The 16,271-nt window shown below is 46.4% G+C and overlaps 1 protein-coding gene across 1 annotated transcript in view; it reads right to left on the bottom strand.

The window, feature by feature from the left end:
• LOC126176564 (uncharacterized) overlaps positions 1-16,052 on the bottom strand; it is a 366,332-nt gene extending 350,280 nt beyond the window's left edge. Inside the window, exon 1 of the mRNA XM_049923724.1 lies at positions 15,993-16,052. The gene's annotated coding sequence lies outside the window, so the exon portion shown is untranslated. The remainder of the gene's footprint in view (positions 1-15,992) is intronic.
• Positions 16,053-16,271: the final 219 nt, after the last annotated feature.

Below are 16,271 nucleotides of genomic sequence, written 5' to 3'. Positions count from 1 at the left end.
TGGGCGCCCGAGACGGGAGAAACGAAATCACCTTTAACAGTGCGCTTTAATTCTTTTAGAGACAGCAAAGGACTTGGATGAGCAGCTGAACGAAACAGACAGCGCCTTTAAAGAGGTAATAATATGAAAATCAACAAAAATAAAACCATATATTTTTATGGATATGGTCTCTGTTCTTTCGGACATGTCCGAAAGAACAGACACCATCTATGACCTGCAGCCGTCTAGAAGGAAATTAGAATTATATTAATACCTTCAGCTGCTGACGGACGTTGACATATATCAACGGGGACAGGTGAAAATGTGTGCCGCAACCGGGATTCGAAACCGGGATCTCCTGCTTACATGGCAAACGCTCTATCCTTCTTTTCTTTTTGGATTCGTTGTTGATCGTAGTGTTTGGAACACTCTGAGATACCGTTCCGGCTTTTACACAACACCCAGTCCCCTGCCGGGAATCTAATCCGGGCCCCCTGGGTGATAAGCGGAAACGCTATAAACGAGTGAATTGTCTGTGTATTGGTTATACCTGAGCCACCGAGGGCGCCAGAGGATAGTGCGACTGCAGGGACTATCTCGCGCACGCCTCCCGCGAGACCCACATTCTCACCTTGTATGTCCACATACTACGTTCGTAGTGTCCCACCCGAACACACTCATTACTCGTGATCTTACTGAGTCCCATACGAGCTTAGGCAATATGTGTGCATGTGTCCGAAAGAACAGGCACCATATCGATATAAATACACTCCTGGAAATGGAAAAAAGAACACATTGACACCGGTGTGTCAGACCCACCATACTTGCTCCGGACACTGCGAGAGGGCTGTACAAGCAATGATCACACGCACGGCACAGCGGACACACCAGGAACCGCGGTGTTGGCCGTCGAATGGCGCTAGCTGCGCAGCATTTGTGCACCGCCGCCGTCAGTGTCAGCCAGTTTGCCGTGGCATACGGAGCTCCATCGCAGTCTTTAACACTGGTAGCATGCCGCGACAGCGTGGACGTGAACCGTATGTGCAGTTGACGGACTTTGAGCGAGGGCGTATAGTGGGCATGCGGGAGGCCGGGTGGACGTACCGCCGAATTGCTCAACACGTGGGGCGTGAGGTCTCCACAGTACACCGATGTTGTCGCCAGTGGTCGGCGGAAGGTGCACGTGCCCGTCGACCTGGGACCGGACCGCAGCGACGCACGGATGCACGCCAAGACCGTAGGATCCTACGCAGTGCCGTAGGGGACCGCACCGCCACTTCCCAGCAAATTAGGGACACTGTTGCTCCTGGGGTATCGGCGAGGACCATTCGCAACCATCTCCATGAAGCTGGGCTACGGTCCCGCACACCGTTAGGCCGTCTTCCGCTCACGCCCCAACATCGTGCAGCCCGCCTCCAGTGGTGTCGCGACAGGCGTGAATGGAGGGACGAATGGAGACGTGTCGTCTTCAGCGATGAGAGTCGCTTCTGCCTTGGTGCCAATGATGGTCGTATGCGTGTTTGGCGGCGTGCAGGTGAGCGCCACAATCAGGACTGCATACGACCGAGGCACACAGGGCCAACACCCGGCATCATGGTGTGGGGAGCGATCTCCTACACTGGCCGTACACCACTGGTGATCGTCGACGGGACAATGAATAGTGCACGGTACATCCAAACCGTCATCGAACCCATCGTTCTACCATTCCTAGACCGGCAAGGGAACTTGCTGTTCCAACAGGACAATGCACGTCCGCATGTATCCCGTGCCACCCAACATGCTCTAGAAGGTGTAAGTCAACTACCCTGGCCAGCAAGATCTCCGGATCTGTCCCCCATTGAGCATGTTTGGGACTGGATGAAGCGTCGTCTCACGCGGTCTGCACGTCCAGCACGAACGCTGGTCCAACTGAGGCGCCAGGTGGAAATGGCATGGCAAGCCGTTCCACAGGACTACATCCAGCATCTCTACGATCGTCTCCATGGGAGAATAGCAGCCTGCATTGCTGCGAAAGGTGGATATACACTGTACTAGTGCCGACATTGTGCATGCTCTGTTGCCTGTGTCTATGTGCCTGTGATTCTGTCAGTGTGATCATGTGATTTATCTGACCCCAGGAATGTGTCAATAAAGTTTCCCCTTCCTGGGACAATGAATTCACGGTGTTCTTATTTCAATTTCCAGGAGTGTATATATTCTGGCAATACCAGCCATGACCCTCTTCTTCTGTGCTGATTTACACATATTACCGGAACTCTTTCGGGACTTGGTAAGAATGTCTTCCACGAGTAATGAGTGTGTTTGGGTGGGACACTACGAATGTAGTGTGTGGACATACAAGGTGAGAATGTGGGTCTCGCGGGGGGCGTGCACGAGATAGTCCCTGCAGTCGCGCTATCCGCTGTGCCCGCGGTGACTCAGATGGATAGAGCGTCTGACATATAAGCAAGAGATCCCGGGTTCGAGTCCAGGTCGGGGCACACATTTTCATCTGTCCCCGTTGATATATATCAACGCCCATGAGCAGTTTAAGGTATTAATACAATTCTAAAGTAAAACATGGATAATGGAATGTAGTCGAATTACATCAGGTGATCTGTGAGGGAATAAGATTAGCAAACCAGTCACTTGAAGTAGTAGATGACTTTTGTTATTTTGGCAGCAAAATGACTGATGGTGGCTGAACTCGACAGGATGTAAAGTATAGACTAGCAATAGCAAGGAAAGCGTTTCTGAAGAACAGAAATTTCTTAACATCCAGAATAGATTTTAAGTGTTACTAAGTATTATCTGCAAGTATTTATATGGAGTTCAAAAATGGCTCTGAGCACTATGGGACTCAACTGCTGTGGTCATAAGTCCCCTAGAACTTAGAACTACTTAAACCTAACTAACCTAAGGACATAACACAACACCCAGTCATCACGAGGCAGAGAAAATTCCTGACCCCGCCGGGAATCGAATTTATATGGTTTGTAGCCATGTATGAAAGTGAAACTTGGACGATATACGCTTTAGACAAGAAGAAAATAGAAGCTTTTGAAGTGTGATGCTGCAGAATAATTCTAAAGAATAGATGGGTAGATCACGTAAGTAATGAGAAGATACTGAGCAGAATTGTGGAGAAAACAAATTGTGACACATGACTAGAAGAAGCGACCTGTTGACAGACATCGAGGGATCACCAATTCAGTACTGGAGGGATGTGTGGAGGATATAAAGCATAGAGGGAGACCAAGCCATGTGTACAGTTAGTGGATTCAGAAGGATGTAAGCTGCGGTAGTACGGATTGTGGAAGGAAAGTCGAATGGTCGAGTTCGGTTTAGTGGGAGAATTTTAGGAAAATGAGGTTCATTTGTGAAGGAGACCGCTCATAGGGTGCTAGTGCGACCTATTGGTCGAGTGTGTGGGATCCACACCAGGCCGGATTGAAGAAACACATCGAAGCAGTTCAGTATCAGTAGGTTCGAACAACACGCAGGTGTTACGGAGGCGGTTCGGGAAATTGAATGGGAATCCCTGGAGGGAAGGAGACGTTCTTTTAGAGGAACGCTACTGAGAGGCTGACTGCAGAATGATCCTGCAGCCACCAACATACATTTCTAGTAAGATACCTGAAATTACGGGTCATATGGAGGCATAGAAACAGTCGTTTTTCCCTCGCTCTGTCTGCGAGTGGAACAACAGGAGCCGGCCGGGGTGGCCGAGCGGTTCTAGGCGCTTCAGTCTGGAAACGCGTCACCGTTACAGTCGCAGGTTCGTATCCTGTTTCGGGCATGGATGTGTGTGATGTCCTTAGGTTAGTTAGGTTTAAGTAGTTCTAAGTTGTAGGGGACTGAGCTGTTACGTCCCATAGTGCTCAGAGCAATTTGCAGCATTTGTACAACAGGAAATGAAACGGCTACCTCCAAAAAAAATGGTTCAAATGGCTCTGAGCACTATGGGACTTAACTACTGTGGTCATCAGTCCCATAGAACTTAGAACTACTTAAACCTAAGTAACCTAAGGACATCACACACATCCATGGCCGAGGCAGGATTCGAACCTGCGACGGTAACGGTGACGCGGTTCCAGACTGTAGCGCCTAGAACCGCTCGGCCACTTCGGCCGGCCCTTGTTTGTAAGGCAAAACCAAAACTTAAAATATCTCCCAAATATTTCCAACTGGAATCTCCTCTATCCCACTACAGTTTTGCCAGGTATTTGGCTGGAAAGACCTTGCCTGTGGAAGAGCCGGCTCTACCCTCGATGTAGGTAGTAAAATCCATTAAAAAGAAAAGGGCACAAGAACTCAGTCATACCCACAGACTTACTAAAAATAACTAAGAACCAAAAGAATTACAGACATTGCTACGAGTGGGCATTGATAGAAGTCAACGGGGAAATTGAAAATTTGTGCTGGACTGGGATTCGAGCCAGGGTCTCTTGCTTAATAGGCAGATGCTCTGACAACTTCGCCATCCAGACACAATCGATCCCGCGACCATTAAGATGAGGATGGCCAATTGATTACATCAGTGCGGATCCATGCCACGCTCGAATTCTTACGGGAATCGGCGAAACGCCGCGAGTTATGATGCTAATAGGCAAGGGGCACTACATTTGTAGTATTTGGGTAAGTTAAGAATCTGGGTCTGACGGCAGGCGACAGACTAACTAGTCCGTGCAGGTGCGATGACCACTGTGTCCGGATGGCGCAATGGTCAGCACATCTGCCTAGTAAGCACGAGACTTGGGTTCGAATCCCAGTCCGGCACAAATTTTCAACCTTCCCCACTGATTTCAGTCAATGCCCACTCGCAGCCTGTGCACATTATTCCTTTGTGTCTTAACTCATAGTGGCTGCTGAATCAAAATGGTGCCTGTTCTTTCGGAGATGTCCGAAAAAACATACACCACATATAGAAAAAAAAAATAAGTACTAGACTGCTCACTGCTAGCGTTCCCATAATGAACAGGAAAAGAGATGCCAATTGTAGGCCAACGCTGTGTTTGCACTTAGTAAATGATGCCAAAAATCTGATAAAACCTTGCATTCGCAATGACTTAAGACATGCAGAAGATATTCATAAGGTCTCTGTGTCCCTGTTAGAAACAATAGTTAGACAGAAATGCGTTTTGACGTTATATTACAGACCACTATAATTCAAGTCCAAGCTTTTTGAAGGTTAAATACAATAAAACTGTGAATAGGTAGGTAGATAAAATTGTGTCATACAAAAATAAGTAAATGAGTAAAAAATAAATGCACAAAATAGCTGCAGACGAAGTATCAGCAAACATTAAACAAGAGCTGAAAGCAAAAGTTAGTGGATGATAAAATAATCTCACTACTTGCAGCTTCAGAAGTTTCGTGCAACTAACCTGAAACTTGCCGCAATTCGCTCCTGCTTTCGTCATATAGGAACGCTGCAATCTTGAATATATATCTGTAACTTTCCTTCTTTCGATGTAGACCTAACACAGAGAACTAGGAAACTACCTTCATTTAAGAAGAATTTCAAGGCGGACTTCATTTGTCAATATGACTCTCTCACAAAACATCTTTTTATTTTGTTCTTTAGTTTCCGATTGTTGTGTTTCACACCAATCAAATCACAAACAGAAAAGCAAATCTCCGCGCTCTGACCCAGTCAAGGTCATACTCCGCCGATGGCGTCATTTGGATGGAATACAGAAGGAAAGCGGATCAGCAGACAGATCTCCCGGCCGTTGTCGGCTTTCTTCGCCTTGTATCCGCTACAACTCAATCAAATAGCTCGTCAATCAGCCTCACGAGGCTGAGTGAAACCTATTCGGGTCCTACAAGCAAGGAAAATTCCTGGAAGTACGAGGAAAGGAACCCGGGTCCTCAACATAGAAGCCAAACACGCTGACTGCAGAGCTACAAAGAAGGATCGTTTAAAATCACTAGGCCACTATACGAGGTGCATTTAAGTTCTAAGGCCTCCGATTTTTTTTCTCTGGACTGGAAAGAGATAGAAACATGTGCATTGTTTTAAAATGAGGCCGTGTTCATTGTCAATACGTCCCAGAGATGGCAGCACCGTATGGCAGATGGAATTTTACCGCCAGCGGCGAGAATGAGAACTGTTTTAAATACTTAAAATGGCGACGTTTTCCTTACTTGAACAGCGTACAATCATTCGTTTTCTGAATTTGCGTGGTGAGAAACCAGTTGAAATTCATCGACAGTTGAAGGAAACATGTGGTGATGGAGTTATGGATGTGTCGAAAGTGCGTTCGTGGGTGCGACATGAAGGCAGAACGTCGTGTGACAACAAACCGAAACAACCTCAGGCTTGCACAAGCCGGTCTGACGACACAATCGAGAAAGTGGAGAGAATTGTTTTGGGGGATCGCCGAGTGACTGTTGAACAGATTGCCTCCAGAGTTGGCATTTCTGTGGGTTCTGTGCACACAATCCCGCATGACGACCTGAAAATACGAAAAGTGTCATCCAGGTGGGTGCCACGAATGTTCACGGACGACCACATGGCTGCCCGTGTGGCATGTTGCCCAGCAATGTTGACGCGCAACGACAGCATGAATGGGACTTTCTTTTCGTCGGTTGTGACAATGGATGAGACGTGGATGCCATTTTTCAATCCAGAAACAAAGCGCCAGTCAGCTCAATGGAAGCACACTGATTCACCGCCACCAAAAAAATTTCGGGTAACCGCCAGTGCTGACAAAATCATGGTGTCCATGTTCTGGGACAGCGAGGGCGTAATCCTTACCCATTGCGTTCCAAATGGCACTACGGTAACAGGTGCATCCTACGAAAATGTTTTGAAGAACAAATTCCTTCCTGCACTGCAACAAAAACGTCCGGGAAGGGCTGCGCGTGTGCTGTTTCACCAAGACAACGCATCCGCACATCGAGCTAACGTTACGCAACAGTTTCTTCGTGATAACAACTTTGAAGTGATTCCTCACGCTCCCTACTCACCTGACCTGGCTCCTAGTGACTTTTGGCTTTTTCCAACAATGAAAGACACTCTCCGTGGCCGCACATTCACCAGCCGTGCTGCTATTGCCTCAGCGATTTTCCAATGGTCAAAACAGACTCCTAAAGAAGCGTTCGCCGCTGCCATGGAATCATGGCGTCAGCGTTGTGAAAAATGTGTACGTCTGCAGGGCGATTACGTCGAGACGTAACGCCAGTTTCATCGATTTCGGGTGAGTAGTTAAAAAAAAAAGAATCGGAGGCCTAAGAACTTGAATGCACCTCGTATATACTGGTCCCTCCAATCGGCGACTTCAATTCAGGATCAGCAGCCCCACTTCTCCGCTATGGCGTAGTAACACAAAACAAACTGCCCATCTTTGAAATTTTTTATGTCCTCCGTCAGTCCTATTTGATAAGCACCCCACACCGGGCAGCAGTAACTCAGGAGAGGATGGACACGGGTAATGTAAGCAGTCTCTTAGCGGACTAGTTACATCTAATAAGAATTCTGACAATAAAACGCTGTTTCTTTCGCCCTCCCCACAATATTTTCTATGTGAGAGTTCCAGTTTGAGTTGTTCGTAATTGTATTACCTGGATAATTACTTGAATTCACAGCTTTTAGACTTGTGTGATTTATCGTGTTACCGAAATTTAACAAATCCCGTTTAGCACTCATGAGGATGATGTTCAAATGTGTGTGAATTCCTAAGGAATCAAACTGCTGAGGTCATCGGTCCCCAGACTTACATACTAGTTAAACTGACTTATGCTAAGAACAACACACACACCCATGCCCGAGGGAGGCCTCGAACATCCGGCGGAAGAGGACGCGCAATCCGTGACAGGGCGCCTCTAACCGCGCGGCCGCTCTGCGCGGCCATGAGGATGACCTCACACTTTTTATTGTTTAGAGTCAATTGGCGGTTTTCTCACCATGCGTATATCATATCTAAACCACACTGGAACAGTTGTGGATCTTCAGATGACTTTTTTTATTTTTTTATTTGGCCTTTGAGTGTATACTCAATTTAGCCATCGGCAACACATAGTGACAATGTACACATAATTGAATAAACAAATACAGAAATGCATATTTACAAGATTAAAAAGCTTAACTGCTACAGTTTTGTACATAATGTTTTAAAAATTGAATTGAATTGAATTGGAAAATAATTAAAAGTATCTTGGCTTACAATTCACACCAATTCTGAAATATCTTCATCAGCAAAACATATTTATAATTTATGTACACCATTAAAACCTACAGATTGTAACCAGTACTCTTGATGAAGTTAACTATCACTTTATATAGACGAACGTCTTTAGTACACAAAAGAGAAGAAACTGATTGAGGAAGATGGTAGCCCATACTCAGCAATGTCTTCAGAAAGACCAACCGTTCACGGTCAAATTTGGGGCACATAAATAAGATGTGGTTGACATCAGCTTCCGACTCAGGATCACACTCACATGCTGGTGAACTGTAAACGTTGATCCGATGTAGATGTTGTGGGAAAGAGGCATGATTGAAGCGGAGTCTTATGATGGTAGAAATCGTGGATCGGTCCAGATGTATCCTCATGAACCACGGCTGTGAAGGAATCCGATGTTGTAGCACTGCGTAATAACCGCCTTTTGTCTGTTGAGAAACGTCCCACATTTCCTGCCATTGTTGTCTTGCGTGATCCTTGACTTCACGTAAGTAGTCTGTATAATGAAGGTGCAGATCCAGGACGGTGCCTAAGGTTGCCGCTTGTTTGGCTAGTGCGTCAACTTCATCGTTATAGAGGATACCAGAGTGGGAAGGTACCCACAACAAATGGATCGTTCGGCCCGTGCGTGTGCTGCGAATATATTCAGATATCACATCCAACATATAACTGTTGGTTGTTTTGTTCCATCGACTGTACTGAATGTTTTTAAGAACGCTTTGCGAGTCAGATACTATCAATATCTTGGGGAAGGAAATGCTAGAGACAAACTTAAGTGCTTCCAAAACTGCCACTGTCTCCGCTGTAAAAATAGAAGTGCTCGTAGGCAGTTTGAAGGTTTTGCGGATCTGGATCTGAGGGCAGAAAAAAGCGCATCCTGTTCACTCTTCTTGCGGAATTTTGGAGCCATCGGTATATACACAGAGAAAACCCGGCCACTGTGCTTGAACGAGACGATTGAAGCCAACGTTGACATTAGTACTGTCCAGCCAGGTCGTACTTAAATAATGGACCGGGATCTGGGAGCAGAGCATTTGAAAATCATATTCAAAAACAGGTAGATGCGCTGAACGCCGTATAGAATGTATGACAGGTGACCAAGTGTCAAAGCTGGCACAAACGGCTGGCACTTTATTTCTTCTGTGGGATGCAATCCACAGTCGATAAATGCAGTCTCTACTTTGACAGACGGAACTGTTCATAATGGCCATGCCTTGAATGTAGAATTTGTCCGATAACATTTGGCGCCTAATGCTCAAGGGCATCTCCCCTGCTTCTATTAAAAGGGCGTTGGTGGGCGTCGATCGCATGGCTCCAAGACAGGTACGAATGGCTCTGTATTGAAGAGTATCTAATTTGGAGAGATGAATCTTTGACGCAGTGTGGTAGAATTGACAGCCATAGTCTAATCGAGATCGAATTATCCCTCGGTACATGGTGAGTAAAACACTCTGGTGCGCTCCCCACCAGACACGAGTGAGTGATCCGATTATATTTAAACCTTCTTCACACTTGGTAACGGTGGATCGGATGTGAGGCGCCCAGCTTAACCGAGAGTCAAAAATCATCCCCAGAAATCGAGAGTGAGATTTTATTTGGAAGGTGTACTTGCCACAGGTAATGTGATCTTCAGTGCGAGCTGTCGTCGACTTGGAGAAGGGAAAGACTGCTGATTTCTCAGCCGAGATCTCCAGCCCATTGATAGAGAGCCACTCATCGATGTGTGCGATGGTTGTGGTTAATGCTGTTTTGGCCTGAAGATATGAAGCAGCAGTAGAATAAACACATATATCATCAGCATACTGTAGGATTTTTGTGGGGGGAGTAATTATGCGTTCTAGGTCGTGCGTATATAGAGTATACAGGAGAGGACTTAAAACTGCACCTTGCCATGACTTTACAAGACGGTAAATGACATTTTTGTCTGCAACGATCTAAGAAGACTTTCCCCTAAATCGTTTAAATAAGTTAGGAACGGCAGAGGGGCTAACGCCTCCTTGGAGAACCCCATATGCGAATTCAGTTTTATTCGATGACATTCAGTGAACTATTACGAACTGCCGCCTTTCTGATAGGAAATGAAAAATCCAGTCGCACAATTGCGACGATGCTCCGTACCCACGCACTTTGATTAGAAGCCGCTGGTGTGTAACGGTGTCAAAAGACTTCTTGAAACCTAGAAATATGTAATGAATTTGAGATCCTCTGTCGATTGTACTCATTACTACATTTGTTTCACAAGAACGACATTTTCTGAATCCGTACTGACTACGTATCAGTAAGTCGTTATCTTCCGGTTAATTCATAATGTTCGAACTCAATATATGTTCCAGAGTCGTACTGCAAATCGAAGACAGTAACATGGTTCTGTAATTGAATTGATTACTGCTACTATCTTTCCTGGGTATTGGTGTCACCTGGTCAGTCAATAGGTACGTATCTATCGTTGAGCGAACTGTTGTGTACGATTGCTAAACATCGAACAACGGGAGGCGGACGAAAATATGGGAACTCCAAAAACACAATACATTATCCCACCTAACAAGTAGTAGGAAAACCGCTAACATTCAAAGCAGCTTGCAATCATCTTGGAATATGGATAGATACTTGTCCTGTACGATTTTGAAAGGCATGTAATACCGTTATTCTTGCAAAATAATCGCAAGTTGATGTATCGGTGATGGCGATGGTTAGCGATCACGCACCCTTCTCTAAAAAGTACACTACTGGACATTAAAATTGCTACACCAAGAAGAAATGCAGATGGTAAACGGGTATTCATTGGACAAATATATTGTACTAGAACTCACATGTGATTACATTTTCACGCAATTTGGGTGCATAGATCCTGAGAAATCAGTACCCAGAACAACCACCTCTGGCCGTAATAACAGCCTTGATACGCCTGGGCATTGAGTCAAACTGAGCTTGGATGGCGTGTACAGGTACAGCTGCCCACGCAGCTTCAACACGATACCACAATTCATCAAGAGTAGTGACTGGCGTATTGTGACGAGCCAGTTGCTCGGCCACCATTGACCAGACGTTTTCAATTGGTAAGATATCTGGAGAATGTGCTGGCCAGGGCAGCAGTCGAACATTTTCTGTATCCAGAAAGACCCGTACAGGACCTGCAACATGCGGTCGTGCATTATCCTGTTGAAATGTAGGATGATACGCCAGTATGGCGATGACGAATACACGCTTCCAATGTGCGTTCACAACGATGTCGCCAAACACGGATGCGACCATCATGATGCTGTAAACAGAACCTGGAGTCATCCGAAAAAATGACGTTTTGCCGTTCGTGCAACCAGGTTCGTCATTGAGTACACCATCGCAGGGGCTCCTGTCTGTGATGCAGCGTCAAGGATAACCGCAGCCATGGTCTCCGAGCTGATAGTCCATGCTGCTGCAAACGTCGTCGAACTGTTGGTGCAGATGGTTGTTGTCTTGCAAATGTCCCCATCTGTTTACTCATGGATCGAGACGTGGCTGCACGATCCGTTACAGTCATGCGGATAAGATGCCTGTCATCTCGACTGCTAGTGATACGACGCCATTGGGGCCCAGCACGGCGTTCCGTACTACCCTTCTGAACCCACTGATTCCATATTCTGCTAACAGTCATTCGATCTCGACCAGTGCGAGCAGCAATGTCGCGATACGATAAACCGCAATCGCGATAGGCTGCAATCCGACCTTTATCAAAGTCGGAAACGTGATGGTACGCATTTCCCTCCTTAGACGAGGCATCACGACAACGTTGCACCAGGCAACGCCGATCAACTGCTGTTTGTGTGTAAAAAATCGGTTGGAAACTTTCCTCATATCAGCATGTTGTAGGTGTCGCCACTGGCGCCACCCTTGTTTGAATGCTCTGAAAAGCTAATCATTTGCATATCACAGCATCTTCTTCCTGTCGGTTAAATTTCCCGTCTGTAGCATGTCACCTTCGTGGTGTAGCAATTTTAATGGCCAGTAGTGTAGATCACAAAAGCTAGATAATACTGAGATCTGATGACTACGCTGGCCAGGCGAGATGCAACAACGCGCCCTCATGCTCACATAATCAGTCATGGACGACGCGAGATATGTGAACAGGCGTCCTGCCGTCTTGGAATACAGCATCGTCATTGGGCATAAACATTGTACCATGGAATGTACCTGATCAGCCAAAATGGTCTCGTACTCTTTGGCGGTAATGAAGTTTTGTAGAATAACCATGCGACCCATGGAATAAGAACGATATTGCTGTCCAATTTATCACCGGACGCCGGCCATGTTACACTCCTGGGACGTAAATTCTGCCAGAAGTTGAAAGCAGTGTGAAACAAGAGCCATCCGACGAAATGACTTTCTTCGACTGCCCCACACGTGGGTTCGGCACCAAGTTTTCTTTGCGGACGTTTGCATCACTGATGAGCGGTTTTGGAAATCCAGCTCGCACTGTAATTCATTGCTTCTGGAACTCGCTTTGTGTCGATTTGGTGCCAACTGGTTTCACGACTGCGACGTTCACTTCTTTTCGTAGCTGTCGTATGCTTGTTTTTCGTCACAGTGCACTTCAATGACAGTCGACCACGGTCACTAAACACAAGTTTTCGTCCGCGTTCCGATTTAGCGGATGATGTTCTCCTGCTTTCTCTGTATGCGGTATAAATCTCTTGAAACACAAAACACTTGCGCTACTTTGGTTACCGAAGCACTCGCAATAAGTGTACCAGCAATTCGCTTTCATTATAATTCAATTAGCTCTTCCATAATACCACGTAGAACTCTGTTCTGACCACTACTGACTCTTGGAAGGCATTGAGCACACTGCACATACGCCATTCGTGGTCAAAAGCAACAGCCCAACCTGCAAACTTGTCTATGGCTCTGAGCACTATGGGACTTAGCATCTGAGGCCATCAGACCCCTACATTTACAAGGGAATCTCCCCATCGGACCCCCCTCAGATTTAGTTATAAGTTAGCACAGTGGAAAGGCCTTGAAAAACTGAACACAGATCAATCGAGAAAACAGGAAGAAGTTGTGTGGAACTATGAAAAAAATAAGCAAAATATACAAGCTGAGTAGTCCTTGCGCAAGATAAGCAACATCAAGGATAGTGTGAGCTCAGGAGCGCCGTGGTCCTGTGGTTAGCATGAGCAGCACGAGAAGTCCTTGGTTCAAATCTCCCCTCGAGTGAAAAGTTAAATTTTTTACTTTCAGACAATTATTATCTGTCCGTCCGTCCGTCCGTCCAAAAATTTTAAAAACGTTAAAAACATATGTTTTGACAGAGCACAGGGAAAACTGTGCGCCGGCCGTAGTGGCCGTGCGGTTCTAGGCGCTGCAGTCTGGAACCGAGCGACCGCTACGGTCGCAGGTTCGAATCCTGCTTCGGGCATGGATGTGTGTGATGTCCTTAGGTTAGTTAGGTTTAATTAGTTCTAAGTTCTAGGCGACCGATGACCTCAGAAGTTAAGTCGCATAGTGCTCAGAGCCATTTTTTTTTAAAACTGTGCGACTGTTAAACTGTTGCATTCATTTGTTGCAGTTTATGTGACAAACTCTAATTTTTTCATCACTTTTTTGGGAGTGATTATCACATCCACAAGAAAACCTAAATCGGGCAAGGTAGAAAAATCTTTTTACCCGTGCTCCAAGTGAACAAGTTAGGTGGGTCGACAACATATTCCTGTCATGTGACTCACATGCCGTCACCAGTGTCGTACAGAATATATCAGACGTGTTTTCCTGTGGAGGAATCGGTTGACCTATGACCTTGCGATCAAATGTTTTCGGTTCCCATTGGAGAGGCACGTCCTTTCGTCTACTAATCACACGGTTTTGCGGTGCGGTCGCAAAACACAGACACTAAACTTATTACAGTGAACAGAGACGTCAATGAGCGAACGGACAGATCAGAAACTTTGCGAAAATAAAGAAAGTAAACTTTTCACTCGAGGGAAGACTTGAACCAAGGACCTCTCGTTCCGGAGCTGCTCACGCTAACCACGGGACCACGGCGCTACTGAGCTCACTCTATCCTTGATGTTGCCTATCTTGCGCATGGACTACTCAGTTTGTATATTTTGCTTATTTTTTTCATAGTTCCACACAACTTCTCCCTGTTTTCTCGATTGATCTGTGTTCAGTTTTTCAAGGCCTTTCCACTGTGCCAACTCATAACTAAATCTGAGGGGGGGGGGGGGGGGCGATGGGGAGGTTCCCTTGTTAGAACTACTTAAACCTAACGAACCTAAGAACATCAAACACATCCATGGCCGAGGCAGGATTCGAACCTGCGACCGTACCAGCCGCGTGGTTCCGGACTTAAGCCCCTAGAGCCGCTCGGCCACCGCGGCCGGCAAACCTGTCTAGCATCTGCATTCATGCCCATGCACGCATTTCTCGCTACGTTTCCAGGCTATTGTCCAACACACGTATTAATCACTGTAGCACTATGACGCCCTTAACAACAGCATTTGGCTTATATAGATAACGCTAAATACGAGGCGTGTTTTTTAAGTAAGTACCATTTTGAAATTAAAAAAAAGACGTGCTAAGATATCTCAATAATTTTATTTTTACATGAAAGCCTGTACCTTAATCTACGCACTGACGCTATTACAGTCTAACTCTTCGTTGTATACGTTGTGTACTGAGTGTTTAAGATGCCTCCGATAATCGTGAGTCCCGCCGACTGTGAAGTACGGCCTGTTATAAGATTTCTTAGTGCTAAAGGCCTAAAAGCGATCGATTTTCATCGTGAGATCTGTGCAGTTTACGGAGAAAACATTAGGAGTGATGGAATGGTAAGAAAGTGGGTGAGAGCATTTAAAGATGGCCTCACAAATGTGCATGATTAACAACGCAGTGGGTGTCCTTAGGTCGTTAATGAAAATTTGGTGCAGGAAGTGGACAATAAGGCGAGAGAAAACAGACGCTTTACGATTTCCTCCTTGCTGGGTGACTTTCCTAATGTTTCTCGCAGTGTTTTGAATGGCATTGTGACCCAACACTTGAATTACCGAAAATTGTGCGCACGTTGGGTACCGAAGACGTTGACGGATGTGCACAAAACCAAACGTTTAGACAGTGCATTGACTTTCCTTGAGCGGTACCACAACGACGGTGATGATTTCTTAAGCCAAACTGTTACGGGCGATGAAACATGGGTGGCCTACATCACACCAGAATCAAAGCAACAGTCCATGGAAGTTGAGCAAGGGCATCGTTTTGCTGCAAGACAATGCCCGTCCGCATGTGGCGAATCAGACCAAAGATCTCATCTTGTCGATGGGAAACTCTAGATCATCCTCCGTACAGCCCCGATCTTGCGCCCCGTGACTACCACCTGTTCCTGCACTTGAAGAAACACCTGGGCGGTCAGCGTCTTCAAGACGATAACGAAGTCAAAACAGTGGTGATGCAGTGGTTAACAAGTCAGGCGGCAGACTTCTATGAGGAGGGTATTCATAAACTGGTACGACTTTATGACAAGTGCCTCAATATTGACGGAAATTATGTAGAAAAGTAGATTAAGGTACAGGCTTTCATGTAAAATGAAATTATTGAGATATCTTAGCACGTCTTTTTTTTTATTTCAAAACGGTACTTACTTATAAAAACACGCCTCGTAACAGTGCCGCAGACACGCCTATTCGCGGAGGCTTCTAGCAGATAGCAGAAAGCAGGTACGCTGAGAGCGGAAGCAAATACTGGCTCACCGACACGAGTGACGCGCGGCCTCGGCTGGCGTGCAGATTCGCGGCGAGCAGCTAGCAGCTAGCAGCAGCAGCATCTGGCGCTCGCCAGCTGTAAACAAGTGGCAGGTGGCGGCGCGCCGCTTACCACGACTGGAGCACGCCTCCATGCTGTTCCGAGCCACACACAGGCCGCCGCTGCCGCCTCGATCGCACTGTTTACGCGCTCAGGGAAGCGGCCGGCGGCGTGTTATCTTATCGCGGCCTCGCCTAGCTGCTCGCCCCTCCTTCTCTCTCTCTCCGATACCGAACGACGTCGCCAACTTCCTCTGGTAGGTACGCGCTCGTCAGATCAATTACGTGCGTGCAGATTTTACTCGATTCGCAATGTGGCAGATGCTGCTCCAGTACCGTGCGCTTCTCAACT

The sequence above is a fragment of the Schistocerca cancellata genome, chromosome 3 (assembly GCF_023864275.1).
Source record: "Schistocerca cancellata isolate TAMUIC-IGC-003103 chromosome 3, iqSchCanc2.1, whole genome shotgun sequence".
NCBI lineage: Eukaryota > Metazoa > Arthropoda > Insecta > Orthoptera > Acrididae > Schistocerca > Schistocerca cancellata.
This window is presented reverse-complemented; position numbering and strand designations above follow the sequence as displayed.